A 25,091-nucleotide genomic window follows, 5' to 3' on the forward strand; every position below is an offset into this window, starting at 1 on the left:
GTAGAGACACTAACTGATGCGAAGAGCCTGATGCAAAGAGCTGACTCATTAGAAAAGACCCTGATGCTGCAAAAGATTGAAGGCAGGAGGGGAAGGGGACAACAGAGGACCAGATGGTTGGATGGCCTCACCGACTCAATGGAGATGAGCTTGAGCAAGCTCCAGGAGATGGTGAAGGACAGGGAAGCCTGGTGTTTTGCAGTCCATGGGGTCACAAAGAGTCGGACAAGACTGAGCAACTGAACAACAACAATAATGACACTAAATTTCCTTGAAGCCAATTTAATCTTGAATTGTTTAGGCAGAGCAACGTTGAGCATCCTATGACTCTTTGAACTTGGGCACATTTGACCAGACTTTTAGAGGGCTTCCCTTGTGGCTCTTCCCTGGTGGCTCAGAGGTTAAAGCATCTGCCTCCAATGCGGGAGACCCGGGTTTGATCCCTGGGTTGGGAAGATCCCCTGGAGAAGGAGATGGCAACCCACTCCAGTATTTTCCTGGAGAATCCCATGGACTGAGAAGCCTGGTAGGCTACAGTCCACAGGGTCACAAAGAGTCGGACACGACTGAATGACTTCACTTTCACTTTCACTTGTGGCTCAGATGGTAAAGAATCTGCCCGCGATGCGGGAGACCCAGGTTTGATTCCTGGGTCAGGAAGATCCCTTGGAGAAGGAAATGACAATCCAGTCCAGTATTCTTGCCTAGAGAATACCATGGACAGATGAGCCTGGCTGGCTACAGTCCATGGGGTCCCAAAGAGTTGGACATGTTGCTGCAGGAAATATTCCCAGAATGCTAAAGACACCAAGATGAAGGATGCTGAAGAGAACAAGATGAAGCATTCTTAAGACCTCTTTTCTCTCTAAAAGAATCTCTCATCCATTAGTTAACGCCCATGCTTCTCTCCTCTGAGTTCTTTACAACATCCCCTCATTCTTAGCAAAAGATGCCTTGTTACATTAGCCATCTTCTGAGGGCATTGGTGGCTTGTCTTCAGCCCTGGATGCTGTGTTCATGGTGGCCTTTCTTGCTCTCCCAGGTGTCACCCTCAAGGCCAAGCAAAGTGTTACAGCACACAGCAGCTGCTGTTATATATGTTCCTGTAGGAGGCTGCAGCAAAACATTTCTGAACCCAGACACTCCAAAGAACTCCCTATACAGGCTTCTGGAGGCCCTTCCCCCATTTATTTATTAAAAAAATTTTTTTTGGCTGCACTGGTTCTTTGTTGCTGTGAGAGGGCTTTCTCTAGTTGCAGCAAGCAGGGATCACCCTCTAATTGTGGTGTGCAGGCTTCTCTTCACTTTTGTTGCAGAGCACAGATTCTAGGGCACAAGGGCTCAGTCGTTGTGGCATACATGCTTCCTTGCTGAGAGGCATGTGAGATCTTCCTGGACCAGGGATCAAACTGGTGTCCCTTGCTTTGCAAGGCAGATTCTTAATCACTGGACCACCAGGGAAGCCCCATTTACTCCATTTAAGCCTCATAATTCTCTGGGAGGTACTGTTAGCCCCACTGACAAAGGAGGAAGTTGAAACTCAGAGAGGCAGAGAGATTTGCTGAAGGTTTCCCAGTGAGCAAGTGGCAAAAACAGGGCTGGAAATGAGATTTTCTGAGCCCCCCAAGTCCAGCGTTCTTGCCCTGATATGACAGCTGTTCTTACTTCGCCCCAATTATCGAGCTGTGGGAAAACTTGAAGCAATGCGTGCGTGAGGAGGGGGCCACAGGAGCCCTTCAATGGCCTTTGCATTGCTTTGCTGCAGGCCCATCACACTGGGCCCAGACAGGGCTCCACAGAGTGCTCCCGGCAGCCTCAGGCTCCTCATTTTTCGACTGAGATTCTTTCATTCCTTTCCCCTGCCCCCTTGCCTCCCTATCAAACACAGGAACGACCCCAGGAATAAAATGCAAGCGCTCCACCAACACAAAGGAAAGGTTAGAAATTGAATGCCACCCCTCCCGAAGCCAGGAAATTCCAGAGACAGGGTTCTCATGGCAAGGGGACTTCAAGTTACATATTTTGCAGTCTGGCTAACCAGTTGTACTTTTCAGTGTGAGGCTTAAGACAGGGTCTGCCTGTGCCACGAGGGTGCCTCCGGGGCTCCCAGACCCATATTAGATTGCACGCAGGCTGTACTGTGGATTAGCTGTGAGATTTGCAAATGTATAGTTTACAATGTGGTAAGAGCCTTGTGGCCCCAGGAGCAAGCTCTGAGAGTGGTTACTGTGGCCATGCTGGTGTTTGGGGGGATTTGCCCTTCAAACCTCAAGGCTGCATTAGCATAGTTGGGGCCTACAGAGCTCCCCTGCTGTAAGAGGCAGTCTACACTTCATTTGAAGTGATTTTCATGAGTCCTCCCTCTTGCCACGCAACCTGATGTGTGTCTCTGGGTAAAACCCTGAGTGCTTCTCAAGTTCAGATAAGCCAGGATGCCCAAGGTTTTAGAATCGGAAGACTGGTCTCTACTGGAAGTAGTTTCCTAATCAGGTATGAGCTAAAGATGAGGTCCTGGGCCTGTCTCCCCCTGCCTGTGTGTCCCCAGGGGGCAGTGCACTTGTTCTAAATGTCTTCAGCTCAGCACTTACTGCCCACTGCCCTCTGGCTCTGAGGCAGGGCCTGGAAAGTTCTTTAGCCCATGGCAAGTCACAAGGAGGAGACTCATCCCAGCCTGGAGAACAGCAGTGGGGAAACCCCAAGCTTTTCTCCAGAAGTCACCCTAGATTAGAGGCCAGAGAGGTCCGCATCCCTTCCCTGAGTTGGCCCTGCCCCCACAGAGCAAGGCTGGGCTCTATGTATCACTTCTGGGGTCCATGTTTCAGCAATGGAAGCTGAACCTGAGTCTCAGACAAATCATTGAATTGGCTATTTGATTTGGGCATCTTTGTTGCTTTCCTGCTGCACTCATTTCTTCTTTCAAGACCTCTCCCCTATTTCCCTGTGACCTTCTGTGCCTGGCAGGTTCCAGTCACCTTGCAGGCGAGTCTGCCTTAGACCCATTCTCCCTCTGGAGCTCTCTGCCTCCCATCATCTAGCCCCACTTCCTCAGGCCTTTTGCCAAACGTCCTTCCAGTGAGCTGTCACTCACAAAAAGATCTGATAAAAGTGAGTAATAAAGATGGAAGTTATTGTGTTCTATATCTGAAAAACATACCAACAAATATTCTCTCTTAACGCTCACATTAGCCTGTGACATTCTCTCTGGATGATGGAAATAAATATCTATCTTTCAGACAAGTCAACAGGCCCACCCCAGATCAGGAAACTAAGAAGGGATAGGATTTGAATCTAAGTCTTCTGATCCCTAATACCCCATACCCTTTCCTTTAGAAGCTGCTGCTTTCTCACCCCTGACCAGCCAGAGGTTCATAACTTGTTACTTATCCTAGTGGGGCTTGTGTTTTAGGAGCCGGCACTTCTGCTAGACGGTAAGCCAGCATCAGAACGAGGCTGGTGGGAGGGCCCCCTGACTTTCTTCCAAGCAGACCTCAGAAAAGACGGCTCCCACTTGACCTGCTCAAGGGAGAAATGAGCTGTGCTCAGGCAAAGAGCTTCTGAGGGCTCTCCTCTGCCAAATTCTAGAAGGCAAAGCCAGGGAGAGGAGACGTTACTGGAAGTACCATTCTGAATGACAGGCTGACACTGTGGGGCCCACAGGCTCCCCTCCTCATTCTCCCCTCTAGGCAGAGAGCCCTCTCTCAGAGACTCTGGTTGGGGTTATAAAACTGGTCCTGTTGGCTGTGAGCTTCATTCGTAACTGCGAAACTGGTAACACTTCTCCCCTAGTCCCCTAGAAAGTCTTGATTCCCCTTTCCTTGTTGTCTTTCTTCCTTCCCCTCTCTTATTAAATATTTGTTGCATGAATAAATGAATGAATTCTGCTCTATACCTGTGCTCTTGAAACCAAGTCGCCAGACAACTTATCCTCGTAGATGGAGCCTGAGGAGTTTAAGAGGTTACCTTGTACTGGAGTGATGCTCAATTGAAAAAAAAAAATTGAGTTATTAATGTAATCCATAAGGTCCTTAGCTGGAGAAGATAACTCACCAGGAGTCACTTTAGTTTATGAGCAAATGCATTCAGATGACATTGATGCTGGCTCCCTTCTGCATTACTGGACTAGATGGTTGCGCGTCTGGCATAACCGGAGAGGGACCAGAACAGCGCTTCTTCCCAACTGTCACTCACACCGACCTGTCTCAGTGTCTGGGATTCTACTGTTAGAGATGTACTACTTTTGCAGTTATAAGAGCCTCTTAAAACTCCTTGCAGTTGACAAACTTTGTCAACAACTCAGTATGTGGTTGGTATGACTCTAAATATTCTGATAATGCATCTCTATGGTTGGGGTTGCATAAAGATAGCATCATTATCCTAATCAAATTAAAGAAAATCTACACATGATGAAATTCACATGCTTCTTATTTTCTGAAACTGAAGGCACTTGGCTGACTCTGATTCTGCCTTCCCTTTTCTTCCCTCTCCCTCTTTTGTCTTCTATATTAGGAGATGGACTCAGCAGCACCTTCTGCTCTTTGGAGTTTCCAGCAGGGCAAAGTCATGTCTATGGATCCCAGACCCAAAGCTTAGAAAGGGAGGGTGTATGAGGAGGAAATAGTGCTGGGGAGAAGAAGGATGGGAAGACAAGGAGGCAAGCAAAGAATAGGACAGGAGAGAGGTAAAGAAAGGTGCTTCCGATGGGGAGAGAAAAGAGAACTATGCGCCCATCTCATACAGGAAGCAAAGATTCGTCCTGGTGAGGCTCAGGGTCTAATCCGTCCCCTGGACGCCTCCTATTCCAGTTCATTCTGGGGCCAGGAATCCTCCCTTCAGGGATGAGCTGTTTGGTAACTTGACTGCTCTTCAGCAAACCTTACCGGTAATCCTGGGGCTAGTTTCCTGTACTCTGCTTGGAACTGCCTGTTCGCGGTCATCTTCTGCTCCTCTAATTGAAGGTCAGACAGGAATACAGAAAGGCTGTGTAGACCCAGCCTCTCATATTGATGCTTTGTTCACACTTTCGTTGGCATCTTCACAACCAGAACAAAAAAGTTCTAAGAAGAACGAAATGTGTCGCTTGGCTGGATCTGATCAAGTTGCTCAGTCGGACTGTCTACCCCAAGTGCAGGATGCTGGGGATGGAGACAGGAAGTTCACCATTGACCTGCTGGTATATCTCCTCCTTTGCAGCATCCAGCTCACAAGTCTCCATCTCCCAGTCATCATTCAGAGATCTGGGTGTGAATTGGGGAGCAGGTCCTGGGGGCATGGTGTTCACTGCTTCTGGAGGACCAGGCTAATAAGCAGATGTTGCTTTGCCTGTTTTCTTTTCTGAACCAAATATGTGCGTAGATGTTGGGTATTTGGAAACCAGCCCTGACCCTATGTCCTCAGATGTCAGGGCCACCCACTCGTTACCCTGGGCTGTGTTTTCTAAAGCGTTGGTTCTCCAGTGCTAATGGGAGTTTCAGTCTCCATAGCATGACCTGCAGAGGGCAAAGCCTGCCTCACCCTTTGAACATCTGCTGGGGCTTCTGGGCTACAGGCTTGGGGAGAGAAATCCTGTTTGACTCTGGCTTCCAGTGGGGTATTCATGGTCCCAAGGGGCTCTTTCCTCTCAGCCCCCAGAGCATTCTATTCTACCTCCTTTAGAATTTTGAAAACATTCACTAAAATTCAGGAAAAGACTTCTACCTTTAGCTTCTCCTACGGAGCCAGAGGTTTATAACTTAACTTCCACCCTCACAGCACTAAAAAAACCCTACCATATGTTAACATTAATAATACTTCTATGAAAAATAACTACAGATTCAGAAACGACAACCAGAAACCTAGTGAGAAACTCAGTATTATGTTCCATTTTTGAAAATCTTTTTAAAGTTGGTTTGAATCTCACTTGTATTTCTGTCTCCAGTCTGTTGTGATACCACGTCATATGGTCTGTGATAAACTCTGATATACACTTGTCAGAGAATAATAATGAAAACAACAGCAAATAGCATCTTCATATTGTTATGAAAATAGTTTCAACTTATGAGCTGCATTAAGAACCACTGCTTTACAACATCAGAGTTCATAGGTTTCTCAGTATGAACTGCTTTCTCTTACACAGGTGCGGGAGCGCACGCATACACACACACACGCTTGCACACATTGTCTGTCTAGTACTTCTGTTTTGGTAATGTCACAATGTTCTTGGGATAACTGAAAACTATGCATAGGGAGTTAGCATCCTGCATGCTAATTAGTGGTAGAACAGAGTGTGGGGCTCCACGTTAGAGCCACAAAACCTCAGCTTTGGATCCTGGCTCCTGGGGATGTTGTATAACATCTTTAAAGCCTTAGTTTCTCCTTCTATAAAAGGGAACAAGAATTTCCCTTCATAGAATTGTTGGGAGGGTTAAGAACACACACACACACACACACACACACACATATAAGGCAACAGGTACAGTGTCTACCAGTGAGAAAATGGGTGTTCAATCCACAGCAGTTGTGACTGTCATCATGGCTATTATTATTCAATAATGATGTAAACTCCATGAGTCTTTGGACTTTGTTCACTACTCTAACTCTAGGCTTGCAGCGAGTGCTCCAGAAATACGAAGGCATGACATTTGACACAAGTTCAGCTTCCTTCAGAACCTTTTAGCCAGACTCAGGGTAATGCCTATGAGAGAAAAACAGGCGGTCCCTGCCCCTGGGAGCTCTTGGTCTAATTAGAGGGGAGAATAAAGACTCACATTTGAGAAACAGAGCAGTAAGCAAAAGTGTGTGATGAAGAGTCAAAATGAGCAGAGCTGCCAGTATTATTGCAGTGGCTAACAGACGGGAACTTCATATACCTCATATGGGGACTGTTGTTGGCTCTAAGGTCCGTTTGCTGGCTGCTGCTGTTGTTTTAATCTCTCCAGCAGTTGGCCTGCAAACCACGCAGTAGGGAGGAGACAGGCAGGCAGTCCTCAAAGATGTCTACCATCAAGCCCTCCTCTGCACATGGTTCTCCTCCCATTAAGAGCTTACTTCCTCTGGGCTGGCCTCAAGACTTACTTTGAACAATGGAAGGCCATGGAGATGGTATTCTGGCACTTCCAAATGCAAGTCTTCTTAAGGCAGATTCTGCTTCCTCCCTCTGGGAAGCCAGCGACCACATGAGAAGTTTGGCCATCCTAAAACCACCCTGCTGGGAGGAAGGGCCACATGGAAAAGCACCAAGGCACCAGACCTATGCATGAAGCCTTCCATGATCTGCCAGCAGCTATGTGAGTGACCCCAGTTGATATTATATGGAGCAGAACTACCTGGCTGAGTCCAGCTAAATCACAGAGTCATGAAAGTGAAAGTGTTAGTCACTCAATCGTCCGACTCTTTGCAACCCCAAGGACTGTAGCCCACCAGGCTTCTCTGTCCATGGAATTATCCAGGCAGGAGTACTGGAGTGGGTTGCCATTTCCTACTCCAGGTGATCTTCCCGACCCAGGGATTGAACCCGAGTATCTTGCATCTCCTGCATTGGCAGGCAGATTTTTTACCACTAACGCCACCTGGGAAAGCAAGGTGTAATGAGAAACAATAAATTGTCATCTTAAACCATCATGTTCTGGAGAGCTTGGTCACAGTAATAGAAAACCGAAGCAGGAGGTCAGGGGATGGGCAAGAAGAAGAAAGATGGCAGAGTTACAGTGCTCATAAACTTCTGGGTCTGGTAGATGGCACCTTTCCCCTCCAACCTCTGGGCACAGAGCAGATAAAGAGACTAGACATACCTTAGCAAAGGTGTGTCTGGATTTGAATTTATATCCTCAAAGGAAATTTCATAAACGATTGTCAAGCAGGAAAACTGTTTAGGAAACAGCAGAGCTGCCAGGATAGACATGTTCAAGGTTCACTATTAGTAAATGTGATTATCCCTCCTGAGGGTAGTTGCTACTATTAGGAGTTTTCTCTTGAATATTTTTATTTTGCATTCTAGTTCGATTGTTGTTTTTCAGTCTCTATGTCTCATCCAACTCTTTGTGACCCCATGGACCACAGCATGTCAGGCTCCTCTGTCCTCCTCTGTCTACTGGAGTTTGTTCCAATTCATGTCCATTGAGTCAGTGATGGTATCTAACCATCACATCCTCTGCTGCCCCCTTCTCCTTTTGCCTTCAATCTTTCCCAGCATCAGGGTCTTTTCCAATGAGTTGGCTCTTCACATCAAGTGTCCGAAGTATTGGAGCTTCAGCTTCAGCATCAATCCTTCCAATGACTATTCAGGGTTGATTTCCTTTAGGATTGATTGGTTTGATCTCCTTGCTGTTCAAGGGACTCAGGAGTTTTCTTCAGCATCACAATTCAAAAGCATCAATTCTTCTACTTTGATTGGGATTACCTAATTCTTGCCGCCAGAACTTTGCTCACGTTTTCCCCATTCTTTAGACTGCTCTTTCCCCTTTTTCTCTTCCAGTTGAACCCAACCATCCTTTAAGATCCCACCTGGCCCATCAGCTCCATTGTGGGACTGCTCTAACTCCAGCTGGTCACACGCTTCCACGAAGGCACACAGCTCCTGTTGTATGTCACATGCATTTTGCCACTTAGAATCCAAGCACTACCGGTGGTGTGAGCTAACTGGACCTCAGAAGTGGAGCCCAGGATGGGAACCTGGAACTCAGGGTAAGTGACTTGCCTAAGGTTTTGTAGTTCACTGAAACATGTAACACCGACAATGCGGCTCTACGGTTTTAGTAACCCAAATTTACCAAATACCTGAGTTAGATTGGAACTGAACCAGGACCACTGAGAACTGGTAATTGCAAAATAGGTTTATTCAGAGGCAGCTTGGAAGATGCACAGGATCTTGAAGAGCCAGGGGCAGATCCAGAAAATCTGGAAGAAGAGAAGCTCTGGTTGGAGACCCTGCCTGAGAAGGGAGGTCGAAGGAGAAAGAAGGTGGCAGGGTCCTTCAGCCATCAAGTGATGCAGAAGCAGAGTTAGAAGACTGCCAACTTGCAGGAGCAGACTGAGGTGAGAAAAAGTATTTGAGTCATTTGCATAAAGCCCGTGAAAGCTGTGTAAGAGAGTCATGTTTTCTGGAACACTGACATTTGGGACCATAGGTTGGCCTTGGTGCCAAGAAGTGTTTCTACACCTACTGCAAGAGCTTTAAAAAGTTAATCATTCTGTGGTGGAAAAAGCTGTTCCTTTATTTGTATAGTGTGTTATTCTGCAATTAGCGGAAAACACGGTGCAGTGAATCACCCTGCTTTTCCATCCCTGTTAAATCGGGTTGTGTTTGGAAGAGCCAGTAGACTTGCAAGCAGTGAGCATTTTAAAAAGCAGCTTACTGAATTATTTCAAAACAATTCCCTTTTCTCCGAATGGAGTCAGTTGATATTAAACACAACACAACCGGCTGATGTGGGAAGAATGGGAAATGGCAGGAATATGATTGCCAGCAAGAGCTGACTGCGCTGAGGATAGTGTGAGTCCCAGGCGTTGCTTTAAGCACGTTGTCTCAGTGAACATCTTGTCCCATGAGGTAGTACTGCTGTTTACAGGTGAGGAAGTAAGGCCCGGAGCAGTTCAGGAACTTGCCCAGAAGTGCTGGGATGATAATACAGGTCTGCCTGACCCCAGGGCAGCCGAGGATGGGCTGCCAGAGACAACAGCATGTAGATCTGAGATGGGACCACAAACAAGCCTAAACCAAGAACAGTTTTGATGTGCTTACCATCAGGAAAGGATGGAAAATCTGCACGTTAGTGGCTATATCCCTTACTGGCTACCTGAGACTTCTTGCTTTTTCTGTTATTTACATTTTCATGTGTTTTAACTCCCAAAGAAGGGGACTATCTAGTGGGTCTCTTGCCCCCTGTATGGTATGCTCAGAAGCCCATCAGTGAAAACATAACTGACTAATTAACCTTATCAGCTTCTTACTCTACCCTCTTTGGAAATGAACGACAGTCAGACCCATGTATTTTAAAAATGTGGTGAGCAAATTTTGTAAACACTTGAATGGGGATTCTCTAAAATTCTCCCTCAGTAGAATGAATTTAACGCTGCCCCTAATTTTAATGAAATTCCCTTCATGCTGTCTTGAGGTTGATGTTTAAAAGTTTACGCTAGACTTTTTGTCAATGTTCCTTTTGCATTTAAATTGTCATTCTATTAAGGTGAACAAAGTGTATATTCTGGCTATTAAAATACCATCTTGGGACTATCAGACTATCCTCAAAGTAGTTTTTTGCTTTAAAGAAGAAGAGGCTCTAGAGTGTCCTTTAGATTTTTTTGTTGGAATAACATATTGACGATACAATGCTGAAAAAATGATCAGGAAGAAAAAAAGAAAAGACACACACACAGGTTAATGCTAATCCACTACTGTGCACTTGGGAGCACGGAGCCGACCTGATCAGGGTCTTGAATGGTTGACAGACTGTCAACATGTCGATGACTTTCTGATCTGATTCCATTTGTTCCTCGTTCCCAGGATTCAGGAGAAAGGGCCATATATTGCCCTTGCTTTAGTGATAACTAGAATATCTTCCCAGCTGGAGAAGAGAAAGTCTCCTTCAGGGAGATGCCACCTCGGAAGGCGAGGAACTGTGGATGCCCCTGGGCTCATGTGAGTAGGATTTAGTCTGAACATTATTGAATAGTCTCAGAGAGGGGAAAAAAAAAAAAAAGGTTTCCTGAGGGAGGCTTGGGCAGCAGTGGTGAATCAGCTATTGTTGTATCGGACTTCAGGGAAGTCCAGCATGAGCAAGACCCCTGTTTTGTGCAAACTGATCAAATGCAGATGTTTCCAAGGAGTTGACCTTATTCACCGTGACTTCACTGGAGATTGAATGGCGGACAGCCGGTCAGCAGTGGGGTGAAGGCATGTTTTGGCGAGAGGGTGTAAATGTATATACAATCGACAGGATGTGGATGACACTGGACAAACATCTCTTCTCTCGATAAATCTGTGTTTTATTTCCAGAAGGTTTTATACCAAGGAGATGTAATGAAAAATAAATATGGTTTGGGGCTTTGCTAGGTGTCTCTCGTGTATGTCACACTCTGAAAGAGATGACGGGGAAAATATTAAAAATGAGTTCAACCTTCTGTCTTCCTGAAATATCAGTTTTCATATAAAACTCATCAGCTGAGCTAAGTATTAGGCTTGATCAATGGCAGGAAACTAGGGGATCAAATGCTAATAAATCAGAAACAGATACCCCTTCTCGAGCAGAAAATATATCACAAAACTGAAAACAAGGAAATCATCTGATGATTTTTTAAAATGCATGTGCAAGGAGAAAATGAGCTTTTGGGGGCAGGGGGTGGGCTGAATCTTAAGCAGCAACAAAGAATAAGATTCTTAAACACCATAATAAGACTTTGACTTTGAACACACGCAAAAGAAACAAGGAAGATCCTGATTTGGGTGAAGTCTGGATCCTGAGGCATGATTTAAGTGTTTATATGGGTGTGCAGATATTAAGATGGCGAAGTGAACACATTGAAATCTTACTGCTAATATTTTGCTAGATATTTTAATGTATTTTTTCTCTTCCAGAATTATATCTGCAGCCCTCACCCTTCTGTCTTTTAAAAATGTATTGTCTCACAATCCCAATTCCCTTATTTCTTAGTCTTTTTCCCTCTTATTTTCATTTTGTGGAGACAATGTTTTACTGAAATAAAACATGTACAGAAAAATGCACCAATCTTAAGTTCACAAATTCATTTGATAAATTATCATAAAGTGGACACACCTGTATAACTAGCACCCAGCATAAGAAACAGAATATCACCAGGACCCCTAGAGGCACCTCTTGTTTTCCTGTTGCAAACAGAAATCGCCATTCTGACTTGTCATACTAGATTTGTGTTATCTGTTTTTGAGCTTTATATAAATGGATTCTTGGATGTATTCCTACGTCTGCTTTTTTATTCAATGTTTGTGCAATTCATCCATTGTGGTTTGTTGTACGCTTACTTCTATTTTAAACTACATTATTTTTAATAATACACATACATTCATTTCATTAATGTAGTCTTGTAGGTACAGACACGTCTCTACTTCAGCACATTGACTAGCCTCAGTACTCAGAACAAAGTTCAAAAGAGCAAACAACTCCTAGCAGAAATCACAAAGAATCTACTGATAAAATTCTGAATTGAGTTGTTGGTAATGAAAGGCACATCATGATCAACACCTTTGAAACATTCATATTTATTTTCCACTTTTTTTCTTAAAAATCGGCAATTATTTTTTTTTCTTTTACCCAGCTTAATCCAGAGAGTGTGGTCCTGCTGTCTGAATAGCAACTGTCTGCTTCTGTGAAAACAGAGCAAGCTAAATTAAATTAGAAAATCCTGGTATTCAGTAGGACCAAATTTCCCTTCCTTCCTACTTTGCCATTCCACAATCTATCACCTAGAGTAATTAAGACCAGGGAGGTATCATCTTCACTGGATTAACCTTAACTAAATTGTGCTCATTCAACATGTGCCCTTTTGATTAGTCCGAGCAGGGCCTGCTGTCTCAGATACACCCACCTTGTAATTCTACACACTTAATTAATTTCAGATGAATAGTGGAGGAGCTAAGCTAAATTCTCCGATTAATAAACTATAAGTCCTTATTGTGTGTCAGAGTAGCTCAAGATTTTCATTCTTCCCTTATTTCTTTGCCCTGCAAAAGAGAGTGGAGGTTGAAACGCACACACATAAACCACATGTGCACAGCTGCAATTGTGTGAGGCTGGTGAACAGATCTCTGAGCAGTTTTGACACTGTAGAGGGCAAACCTTGAGACAGAAAATACTGCAAGAATTCTTGGTAAAATAGATTATTTTTCTGCCAAATGTGATTTTTTAATGTCCTTCTTCCCCTCGACCTTAGTCTTTAGGTTTTATTTGCACATATTTCCATACCTGTGTACAGATACAAAAATTCAATATTAATGCCACGAAATTTGTATTTTTAAATGCATTTCTCTGAAGTAAAATACTATTAATAGTCTGAGAACCCTTCTGAGAAATGGTTTGAAGTTATGTGTTGAATCATCAAATTTGACAGCTCTCAAATATATAATCAAAATTTGCCCTCATGGGCATCTCTGACAGCAAAGAAAATTATTTCCTTAAAATAAAATAGATCCCAAGGATGTTTATATGCTATAATTTATCTCATATTAAAAGATGGCTAGAAAATTATATAAGATAGATTTACAGTCTTTCCTTCAACCCAGAAAATTTATGTGTCTAGTTATTAGTGACTTAAAAACTACTACTGATCTGCATAATTGTATATAAAGAGATTCCCCAGTAGCTCTTATGTCCTATGAGTCAACTTAATGAGGTCAATTATATTCAGGGAATTTAAATTACTGATACTTAGGGAATATAGCCAACATAGCTGTTAGTTTCTTATGTCGGTGTGCAAGGAATTCCAGTTACATAAGACAAAAATAATATATCTTAATATAGCCAATTTTATGTTTAATTAAGCAGAGAGTTTTTTAACCTATTTTATAGAGAAAATTGTTCAAGATACCATATACTCAACTCATTTATGTCTTTAGATATTGGAACTGTTCCGATTAGTTTCCTCCATTTAGTCTTTGTTCCAAAATGATTAAAAAAAAAAAAAAAAAAACTTCAAGTAATTCTGTTAGTATTTTCTATAGTTTAGAAAATGTGTGAATTCTTGCACTCCACAACCACATCACAAATTCTCAAACTACTAAATATTCCTAGAAGTTAAAATACTGCTCAATAATTTACCATTAAATGAGTGACAGGGTGTGGAAGATTTTACCAATCATTTTACTAATTGCTGATTTGTGAAAAGTGTCAAACTGGTGGAGTCATTTGGTTAATTGAATGCAAATATTAAATAATTTTTGATTGATGACATGCATGCTGATAGGTATATCATTTTTCAGGATGCATCAGCTAAATGCTTTATTAGGTTTGTATTATTTCCTCCATCTGAAGCTGGGCACATGGGCATTTTAACTCATGTTGAAAAGTCTTATTCTGCCTTCCCTAAACCAGATCCTTTTTGACCTTTTAGAAAAGCACAAAAGCAAGTAATTTAAGTCAGCCCACACCTGCACCATCTTCCAAAACCTCATATGAATGCTTAGCACATCTCATTCCTGAGCAACTGAGGTGGCTGAAAAGGGCAATTTATTCCCTCTAAAGAACAAAATACTGACATTGCAGTATGTCTTCTTTGAGGCTTCAGGAAAGTTGAGATATTCTTCACGAAAGGGCAGCTAAGCTTGGCCCTGTGATTTAGATTTACTATACAAACCAACTATCTTTGAATGATGGAATTAGGCATTTACATAAGGGGACTTGGTTGTCTAGCCTGATTTGTTCTGTTGTTTATGTTACACAATCGGAACCTATGAATTTTTATATTAGGAAAGTAACCACGTTATCTTAGAATGTTAGCTGTAGTAGTTGTTTAGCTAAATTCCGCACCTTAAAAAAGTAATAGGAACGTTCTTTAGAAAGTCTCCGAAAAATAGTCGCATCACGTAGCGATTTAGTCGCCATGTGTCTTGTACTCCTGTTGGCCTCTTTTAACAGGACCTCCATCAGCAAACTGAAGTTGTTTTTTGCTTACAATCGGCCTTTCAATTCGAACAAGTCCACAGAAAGGAATCAAAGTTTGGATCGTTTTTCGACTTCAGGTGCAGCTGTTCATCACTCTGTCTTTTAAGAATAGCTCCCGTATCCGCACACCCTCGCCCGTTCGGTAAATGATTCTCTGCGCCAAGTAAGGTCGCTCTGGGCCAGTTCGAATTTCTGTGTCTTGACCCTCGGATGGTCGAATCTCCCTCGTCTTTTTCGTGCACATCTCTGGGAAAAAAAAAAAAAAATTTTTTTTTTAAGTTGGTGGTATTTCTACGCACGGATGGAAGGCAAGCGGGAGAGGCTGGTGCAGGTGCCGGCGGGCGGCGGCAGGGGCGCGGCGGGCTGGAGGCGGCGGCTGCGCGCGCCCTGGGCGGAGGCACTGAGGCTCTTTCCGGCGCCGGGGGCAGCGGGGCCCAGGCCCGGGGCGGCGTCCGTTCGGCGCACGTGGCGCTCGGCGCTGTGCAGCCGGAACGCGGAGGGTGGGGTGTCCGCGGGTAATTGCGGTTTCCCCCTGGAGCCCTACGAGCTGCGCCCAGCCGGGAGGGCAGGACGCCGGGGCCGGCGGGCGGCGCGGGTAACGCTCGCTGCCCCGGGGCTCGGAAGGCGGTGTCTGTGTGGAGTCCCGCCGAGCACGCCCGGCGGCCGAGGGATATCCAGAGGCGCCAAGGCGCGGGGCGGAGAGTAGGCGCCGAACATCTCGGATCAGCTGGAGGCCGGCGGGAGGGCCGGGGCGGCTGGCTAGGCAGCAAGGCCGCTCGGTGGAGGCCCTGCACCCGGCGGCCCGCCCCTCCGGACCTGCAGGTTTCCGAGGGGAGCCGCAGCCTCAGCGGCGGGGCGCGGGGGCTGTCGCTCTTAGGGCCGGGAGAGACGGGAAGGCACGGGTCTAGGTGACTTTGGGGCGGGGGTTGGTGGGGGCCCGGCCCGGGCGCCTCGTCGGGTGGCGGAGGTGGGCTGCCACCAAATGGTCTGCAGCACCGACCCTGCCACCTCCTCGGCCACGGGATTAAACCCACGGAGACGGGCAGGGAAAGGCGAACGGGGATTTGTTCGGAGCCGCAGGGCTTGGATCGGAGAGCAAGACCCTAGGGCGAGGATGGCCGCGCGGGCTGGAAGCCTGGAGACCGGACGGCTCTAGTGGAGCCACCCAGACAGTGGGGGCATGGTCGTGAATAAATACGAAATCGGGCTCAGGGCGGACGAAACACCAAAGAAGGCGCAACGTTCCGAATCCCCCCCAACTCCGTTTTCCCCGAAACCCTTTAGACCCGAGAGGTTTGCGGAAACCCGGCTGCCTGGCGCCTCCGGTTTGCACGCGCTCCGAACTCCCACGCCGCGTCCCGTCCTAGGAAAGCGCCGCTCAATCCTGACCCCAGCTTGGGGACCGATCTGAGCTTGACTTCTGCCTCTGCTCCGCCCGCAGTCTCGGGACCGCACACCGCGGCCCGCAGGCCGGGACCTCGCCTGCATCGCGCTGGGGTCGGGACCAGGAATATGTATTGCGCAGGATTGGACCTGGGGGGGCGGGGGGTGGTAAGCAGGGGCCAAGATCCCGGCTCCCGGGTGTCGCCAACGGGTCAGGCCCTGAGTGCATCCTTCGCGCCTCCGCTCTGCGGTGGAAGAGCGAGGCCTCCCCGGCCACCCAGGATCGCGGTTTCCCGAGCAAGGCCAGGCATTTGGGCCCTTGAACGGCTTTTGCGAGGGTGGGTTGTCCTCTAGCTACTTTAGGGAAGAAGCCAAGGAAATAACGGGCTACGGGGCACACACCATGCCAACAATGCCCTTAAACTCGGGGGCTCCTTTCCCTTTGCAGTTGTTTGCGGGGCACACCCTTCCTCCGGACACATTCCTAGCAGCGCACACGACTGAAGCCGTGTGCACCGGCCTGTGCGGGGTGGAGAGGCGGCCATCCTTGAGTCTCTTGCCTGTCACATCTGCACTTATTTAAAGCTCGGCTGGTGGTCCTCGCTCTCTGGAATGCCAATTGCGGGCCTGGCCGCCTACGACATTTGCATTGATTAGCAGGCCAGTCTTGCGGGAGGCCGAAGGCAGGCGGGGGGAGGGGCGTTTTGGGGAGACTTGATGTTCACAGTATTCTTCTTGATCCCGTTCTGATAGCCAACTTAAAGCCCAGCGATTCCCACCAACCTGATAGCTGAGTGTGTCAGGGAACAGAGAACTGAACTTAGAGACTGTTCGATTTGTATGGAAACTGGCCATTGCCATTTAGCATATAGGTTATGGCCCATGGGCACACACAATGATAAATCTCTGAAGGCTGCAACCACTGAATCAGGCAGAGAGGGTGGGCAAGTGCTGCCACCCCACTTCACTCCAGACCCTGCAAGTGTGGCAGTGTCTGAAATTTGCAGTTTTCTCAATGCACAACTCTCCAGAAATGTTTGTTGGTACAAGTCCATAAAAAGAGATTGACCTGCCTCAGTTAAAATACTGTACACGAGCTTTAAAAAGGCACAGGCAACCTTGCCCGGGAGTCCACATCCTAAGGGTAAGAGGCCTGGGGCAAATTCGTTGGTTAAAAACAAGACGTGTTGCAACTTACTGTGACTCTCATAGGCGCAGGGTCAGAGAGAAGCCGTTTTTATTCCGTAAACCTGGGAGTGTTCAGTCTGATTTTGCATTTGCCTCTGGACTTGGTATAATTACGGGTGAAAATAAGGCCCCTCTGTATTTCTATTCCCCTTGCTTTCTGTGAAGCTCTACCCCAGAGGAAAGTTGTTTTAGTAATCTGGAAATGAGAAACCATGTGCTGAGTCAGCAAAGACCCTGCACCAAGCCAGTTCAGTAACACTGCTGTGTGTTCCACACACTCTCTCTAGGCCTTGTGGAGATAATGAAAAATATATTGGAATTTTCATGGCATAGAAATGCCCACAAAGCCTGTTGGCAGTTGAAAGCCAGATTAAATGCTGTGTCTTCTAATACAAGAAATCTGTTCTGATCATGTTTTTTAACAAGCATGAGACCCAACTCCATTGAATACAAGAGGACAAGACAAATGCAATTCTCCAAACAACCCAGTATATATATATATTTTCAAACAGTTTTGTTGCAGAATGTTTAAACATTCCTTTCTGCTTATGTTCTTGTGACAGATGTTCAAGGTGGCTCCAGTGGATACAATCTGATTTTTCATTTTGAATCATGAAAAGCATTTCTCAAAAAAGCATCTTTAAATGATTCAAGTCTCCTTGCAAATCCTGTTGGAACCTTGGAAAAGGCAGGGACCCATCGGTCCTGCTTTCCCCCTTGAGTGCAAGGAATAAATGTTTTCACAGAGAGTTACTCGGAAGGAAACTCACTTCTTAAGCTGCTAAGCAACTAGTTTGGAGAATGATTTCTTATCTTTTAACTGTAGTCTTATCCAAATTTGCAAAACCGGAGCATTTCAACTTTGGAACAACATTCCAGATCATAGTATTTTTAGCGACAGTATTTCTGGGAATATTTCTTCATAATTCTTTTAATCGTATAGTTGCAAAATGTGTGGCTTTTTTCTTAAACTAGCATATTGCATAAAAAAACCAGCCAAAAGTTGGCTTTTTTTTCATTTGTCTTTTCTATCTCAAAACCTAAATGAAATTAGTACAACTTTTATGCTTGTACTATTTGAATTCTTAAAGACATAGCAGAGTTTTTAAGGTTGTTTTGGCATAATGCAAAAACATCTGGATGTGAAATGAAAAATTTAGTCTGTCACCCAGGTTCCAGATGTTTGGTACTATGTAGACAAAACATCAGGATGAGTGACTGAAATTTTTCTCTCCAAGCCAGATGGTTTAGTGCCTGGTGCTTCTATAAGGAAGCATATTTTCCTTTCTCTAAACATCACATCCTACTGTATCTCACGTTAAGGCATGATTTACGCTCTTTCATCGACAAAATGCCGGGCCATTTGGAGTGCAGCAAAGCAATCTGTAAATGAAACTCTAATATGGCAACCCACTCCAGTACTCTTGCCTAGAAAATCCCATGGATGGAGGAGCCTGGTGGGCTACAGTCCACGGGGTCACAAAGAGTCAGACACGACTGAGCGGCTTCACTACAGGAGTCCAAGTCCAAGTGTTCATGTGTACTTAGAAGGGAGTGGTGGTGGAGAAGCCAGAGATGGGGAGACAGGAGAGAGAGCCTTGTTCAATAGGGGAGTGACTTGACTAAGGACATAGCCTTCTAAGACTCCATTTGTGGCATGCTATAATCTGACTTGCGCACTAGCCTAGACAGGCCTGCCTTTTGCCTGAGGTGCACTTGAATGTGAAATACCCTTGTGTCCTCTGAAGCCCTCTTTCCCCTTTATTCATGCTTGAAACATTATAAAACAAGTAAATGTAATATAACCTTAAAACATGCTTACTTATGAGCATTACACAGGTAGGCAAATTCTGTGTTTGAAAAGTAAGAAAGCAATATGGTGAATATTTTAATTGGTCAAAAAATATATTGCCAATGAATAGATTTCTCTTCATGTGAAGTGTCTTCACACATCCACTTGGAGATGAAGAAAGGGTAACATTTCTTCCTTCCTGAAAGTTACAGAGATTTCAAGTCATGAGCAGAGTCTGAGCTTTTCCAAGTGTCTTGGGCTTAGCCATGTTGAGAAAGAAGGACAGATATGAAAGGCCTTCCACTAGAATCAGCAGATGAAATCAACCCAGAATGAATTCCATTCTACTTATTAACCTCACATGCTCGCTGGGTTATAGAAGAGTGTTTAGACAATGAATGGCAGTGAATGTTAAAACATCATAAAATTTGACCACATAACAATTGCTGCAAGAAAAACATACCATTTTGAATAGACCTTCTTATAACTCAGAATCTGAGACTCAGATAATAAGACCCACAATTTCAATACTGGCCCCAAATCAATTTTTTAAAAATAGTTTACAGGGATCTAGTAGAGTTTCAGGGGTACACATATTGAGTCATCAAGAGCCTCAAAAGTCAAAAAGGAATCTTTAACACTATATAAAACAGAATCACAGTTATTTTTCTTGATTGCTATAATTGGGATGTTTTTGTGACCTTTTTTGTGATGCATTTATTAGAATAATAAAATGAAAGAGCTGGAAGGAACTTAGAGCTCATCCAGGCCTCTTCTCTCCTTTTACGGATGAGTAAATTGAGGGGCAAAAACATTAAAGGACCTACCCAAGGTCACACATTGATTAGTAGTAAAGTCAGAACTGGAATTGCTGAGTTCCTGTGGTGACTCACAGAGTCCGAAGCTCATTCCACAGCAGCTTGCCTTCAGAACATTACCACTCAGAGTCACAGATTTCTGAGTAGTGTTCAAGACACCGACACCCATCACTACAAGCTGGAGACAGCTCAAAACCATTCAGTCATGTTACACATCTAAGAACTATAAAACAAAGCCAGCATGAAGGCAGAGTTCCCCCATTTGTCTCCATAGTAAGAGGGACTATTGCAAAACAGAGCTAATAAAACTTGCGCACATCAACAATTTGGCTGGTGGGCCTGATAACAACAAATGACAGCTGAGCTTTTTATAGAGAACTTGAAGCACCTTGGAAGAATGCCATGCACACAAACTGCTACAGTCTCTCTTATTTTGAAAATAACATATTCAAACATTCAAAATAAGTGACTTTGATGGGGAGGAGGAGGTGACTGTAGCCATGTCAACCCCATTCTTTACAGAAGAAGACAAAGTGTCCCACCTGACTCACAGCTGTCTTAGCTCCCTGTTCCAGTGGCTTATATGATGAAATGGAAGATTAGGATGCATTGGGTAGGTGGAAGGGAAGGACAGGGGTGGGAGAATCAAAGAGAAATATGCTAGCATGATGTATATGTCTCCAGTCTGAAGACCCTACGACGTCTCTAGCTCTTCATGGATGGCATGAGCCAAGGAATTGGTCTCACACCTGCTGTTATCAGGACTCATACCTGATGTTATCTTCTGTTTTATGTTTTATTAAACATCAAAATGAGAACTCAGAAGCGTTACTTCTAATGAAAGGCAGACAACTCTTCATCATGAGCTTTTGGTCCAAGAAATGCAAGTAAGGATAGTGATTAGGAGAAATAGAGATGGGTGAAGTTTGTGAAATCAAGACTCAGTATTTGGAGCTGTGAGAAAAGAGATAGTTATGTCTTCATTGGCCTGGAGAGAAAGGAGATCCTGTTAAGGTCTTCTCTTCAAGCTGATCCAAGGTCAGTGCCTTCTGCGATTCAGGATCTGGCCAGAATTTGAACTGGGGGATGAGGGAGGTAGTGATGCTGGGAAGTGAGGTCTGACAACCTATATTCTTTCTTTGAAATGCTTAGGGGAGCAACTATACCAGCCAAAGTTAAACCAAATAAAACCAGCATGCCCGCTTACCTCTTTAATTTACTCTCCCAAACAGATCATCATTTGGGCTATTCCCCTGAAGTCAAGCATGAAATCTATTTAGCTGGAGAGCTACCCATTTCCTCTGACCTGCAGAAGAGATGCCCTGTTCTTTCAGAATCGCTGGAATGCCAGAATCCGAAGAAAACTGGAGCCACATGCCTGGGCCTCTTGAGATCCTCCCATCCCTGCTTCATGCCAAAGGAACATGCTGACAGAAATGCAGCAGACTTGCAGCGCTTGACCCAGAAGCACAGCTGCTGGTTCATCGGCAGAGGTCATCGTGTGACTTTAAGTTGCTATGGATTTAAGAGCGTCTCTTATCAACTGGAGTACTTAAATCTCTTTTGTCCCTGGGACCTTTTGGGCAGTTTTGTAAAAACCTATTGGCTCCTCAGAAAAACTGTTCTTAAATGCCCAAATGATATTGAAATCAAGTTATCAGAATATTTTAAAGAAACAAATTTATGAGGTAGTTATTAGATTTGCTTTTTTATTTAACCCATTAAATGCAAAATCTCGTGGTGGGTCTAATACATTATATAATATTGAAATAGGGATAAGTGTGAATAATAGTTCAAACTTATCCACAATTATAATGTGATATGAAGGGATCTGTGGTTTTTATTGCTGACCAAGTCACAGGGACAGCCAATGCTGTAGTTTATTGCCTATGTGCATAATGAAAAGAAATGCTAGTTTGTAGAAATGAAGATGTAGTTTTTTTCACATCCAAGTTTATTAACTTCTGCTTTTATTTGATTGCATTTCCTATCACTCCCCTTCCAAGTGAAGGGCCCCGTGAAGGAGGACGAGGAATGGTTCTAATAGTACAGTACTTTGGACATATACAGTGGTCATAGCCATTTGAATCTATTTTGATTGGATTATGCTGGGCCCAACTTTGGAGTTTAAACACTGAGCCTGTGATATTGGACTTGGTCCTGAGGTGAAAAGTAACTTTATACTCTAATCCAGTAGAAGGGAGATCTTGAGAAGTGTTCCCTTCCCAAAAAGTCACAGAGGGGAGTATCGGAGATCACCTGTCAAAGTGGGGTGGGGAGGGAAGGCATAACAAGAGCCAGGAAGGATTTGATAAGGTGAGTGAGTCACCTCTGCTTGGGGAATGAGCCTAGGGTGAGGCTCAGGCTAGAATGTGAAACAGAGGGACTCAGGGAAGGATTGTTGGATGCTGATGGCAGGCAGGGAGTCCCCCAGGAGGATGACAGTTCCAGCCTCTAAGACTTGTGGCCACAGAGGAGACAAGTCCAGGCATGAGTCAGAAATGCTATAGCCTCCACCTAAGGACTCTGTAGCAAGCCAGGAGAGCAGAAGGGATAGATCTACAGGTCAGGACAGGACAGCCTGCAGCCTAGGAACCGAGAGCACAGAGACCCAAAGCAGAGGGTCTTCCTGAAGTTAAGTAAAGAGATTGATATCATGAATGCCACTCAAGAACTTCCATTCATCGAAAGACGTCATTAAGAGAACGAAAAGGCAGACCACAGACTGTGAGAAAAAATATTCACAATGTGTATATCTGCAAAAGGATTCATATCTGAGAATATGTAAAGAATTCTTATGAATCAATAAGAAAAATACAAACCAAAGTTTATGAATGAACAAAAGACTCAATAGGCACTTCATTAAAAAGGATATCCAAATGGCCAACGACCGACAAGCATATGATAAGGTGCTCAAGGTTATTTAGTCATCAGGAAAAAGCAAATTAAAACTTCAGTGAGACACACACATTACAGAAGGGCCCAAATTTAAAAACAAAACATTGACAATATCAAGCACTGGAGAGGATGTGGAGCGACTAAAATTCTTACACTGTAGGTGGGAACTGGTAAAAAGTGGTATGACCAGTTTAGAAAACTGGCAATAGCTACTGAAACAAAGCATCAGTTTGTACCCTAAGGCCCAGCAATTCCTAGGTAGAGGCCCAAGATTGCATTTGCTCAGCAATTGATGTATAAGAATATAGCTTTACATATTTCCCATGTTTATAAATAGAAATATTATATAAAGTTATATAGATATATATAACATTATTCATTATAGCACTAATGTGGACACAACCCAAATTGCAGTCTGTTTATGCAATGGAATATCATATAGCAATGAAAAAGATGAAACTCTTGTGATCCACAAAGTGGATAAATCTCACAGGCATAACGTACAGTGAAAGAAGCCAGACACCAAAGAGTACACACCATGTGATTCCATTTACATGAAGGAAAAGCACAGGCAAAACACATCTATGGAGCTAGAGGTTGGGATAGAATTTACTTTTGCAGGGGGTATTGATTGAGAGGGGGCACAAGGGCACCTTCTGTGGTGCTGAATTATAAATATTATTGACTTTCTGAAAAGTGATTTGGAAATGCAGTCAAGTAAAAGCAGCTGGCTATGCTGTGGATTCAGTCCCTCTGACTGTGGTTTTATGTTACAAGAAGATTTCACTGGGCCAGATGAGCATGAAGAGAGTACAGAGGCCAGCGACAGACTGGCACAAGATTTTTACAGTAGCTACATCTGACAAAAGGCTTGTATACAGTTAAAACTGTACAGAAGATGCAGTCTAGGGAAAAAAATAACTGAATGGCCAAGAAGTATAAGGAAAGGTTATTCTTCAGGGAAATTCAAATTAAAACCACAATTTGATACTAATATACATCCACCCAAATGACTGAAATTAAAAAGACTGGAGACAACCAAGATGGATGGTATCTTGAGCAATAGAAGTCTCCTACACTGCTGATGGGAGTGCAAAATGGGATAGCCACTTTGCAAACTGGCTGTATCTACTAAAGCTTAATGTGCCCAGCAAGTTAGGGCTCTGTGTGGCTAGTTTAGGAACCAAGTTAAATAAGAACAGGGGAAGCACCAGGGATTTTGGCTAATGAAGTCCACCAGGCTTAGAAAAGTGAACTGAAGTGAAGTTGCTCAGTCGTGACCGACTCTTTGCGACCCTGTGGACTGTAGCCCACCAGGCTCCTCTGTCCATGGGATTCTCCAAGCAAGAATACTGGCGTGGGTTGCCATTTCCTTCTCCAGGGGATCTTCCCAGCCCAGGGATCGAACCTGGGTCTCCTGCATTGCAGGCAGATGCTTTATCCTCTGAGCCACCAGGGAAGACCCCATACCAAATGTCTGGGTTTTCCTTTGATTCTAGCAAAGTTCATTATGCAAAATCCCAGCATTGTATAGGTTTAAATAAAGGGTAAGAGGAATTGTCCAAGCTTAGTTCAGAATAGTAATGGAGGTGACAGGTTGGGTCTGCTAGGACAAATGGCTAAACCAGTCAGAAAACCTGGAGAGAGCCATAGAAAACTTTGAAGTGAGTGGGCAAGTCAGGATGGCTACAGGGTTCTCTCCAAGGGTGCCAAGTGAAAAGACCAAGAAAGCCACTCACCTCTTCCCACTGCTGTCCAGGAGATGGCCCTCTCCCTTCTTAGAACTCTTGCCACCGATGGCTGGCATGGACCACACACACAAGTGTCCTAAGCAGAGGTGTTTCTGCAGCCCTTCTGTATTTGATGAGCCAGGGTTGCAGGAACTGAAATGAGAGATCACATTCACTGTGAAAATCCAACTTGGAGGGAAGGACAAAGGGGATGGAGGAGGGATGTGGGGGAAGGGGAGCAAAATGACCAAAGAAGCAAGAAAGGCCAGAACCAACGGAAGCCTGAGGCCCAGTCTTCCGGCTATCCTCACGTGAATCCATCCATCAGCACACACTTCTGGTCACACATCAATGCTTCCCATGAAAATTGGTGCCGGGATGGATGGGCTCCAGGGTGACTCATAACAAACAGCAAATGGCAGAAGGATGGCTGGGGATTTGACATCTGTTCTTTGGCCCGTCATTAAAACTCCTTTCCCCTAAACATTGAGGATGGTAGTTATAAGTACCAGCCTTTGCATGTCACTGTCAGAGTATTTTTTCCTAGCCTGAGAATTTTTCTCAGGAGATGTAACCAATGAAACAGCCACCCCAAACTTCCCAGGTCACATGTCCAAGTTCCAAGTTATGATTATCTTAGGGCAGCTAAATCCTTGAACAAAATATAAAGTGGAAG

The 25,091-nt window shown here is 44.6% G+C and overlaps 1 long non-coding RNA gene and 1 other non-coding gene across 2 annotated transcripts; both read right to left on the reverse strand.

Moving 5' to 3' along the window:
- Positions 1-12,192: 12,192 nt before the first annotated feature.
- On the reverse strand, positions 12,193-24,762 carry LOC113901163. Its single transcript, XR_003513340.1, has 2 exons — positions 24,425-24,762; positions 12,193-14,852 (listed from the first exon to the last, which is right to left on the reverse strand). It is a non-coding gene; the product is annotated as an uncharacterized LOC113901163 (long non-coding RNA).
- TRNAC-GCA lies at positions 24,073-24,144 on the reverse strand. Its single transcript has one exon. It is a non-coding gene; the product is annotated as a tRNA-Cys (tRNA).
- Positions 24,763-25,091: the final 329 nt, after the last annotated feature.

This window comes from Bos indicus x Bos taurus, chromosome 11 (genome assembly GCF_003369695.1).
Source record: "Bos indicus x Bos taurus breed Angus x Brahman F1 hybrid chromosome 11, Bos_hybrid_MaternalHap_v2.0, whole genome shotgun sequence".
NCBI classification, from domain to species: Eukaryota; Metazoa; Chordata; class Mammalia; order Artiodactyla; family Bovidae; genus Bos; species Bos indicus x Bos taurus.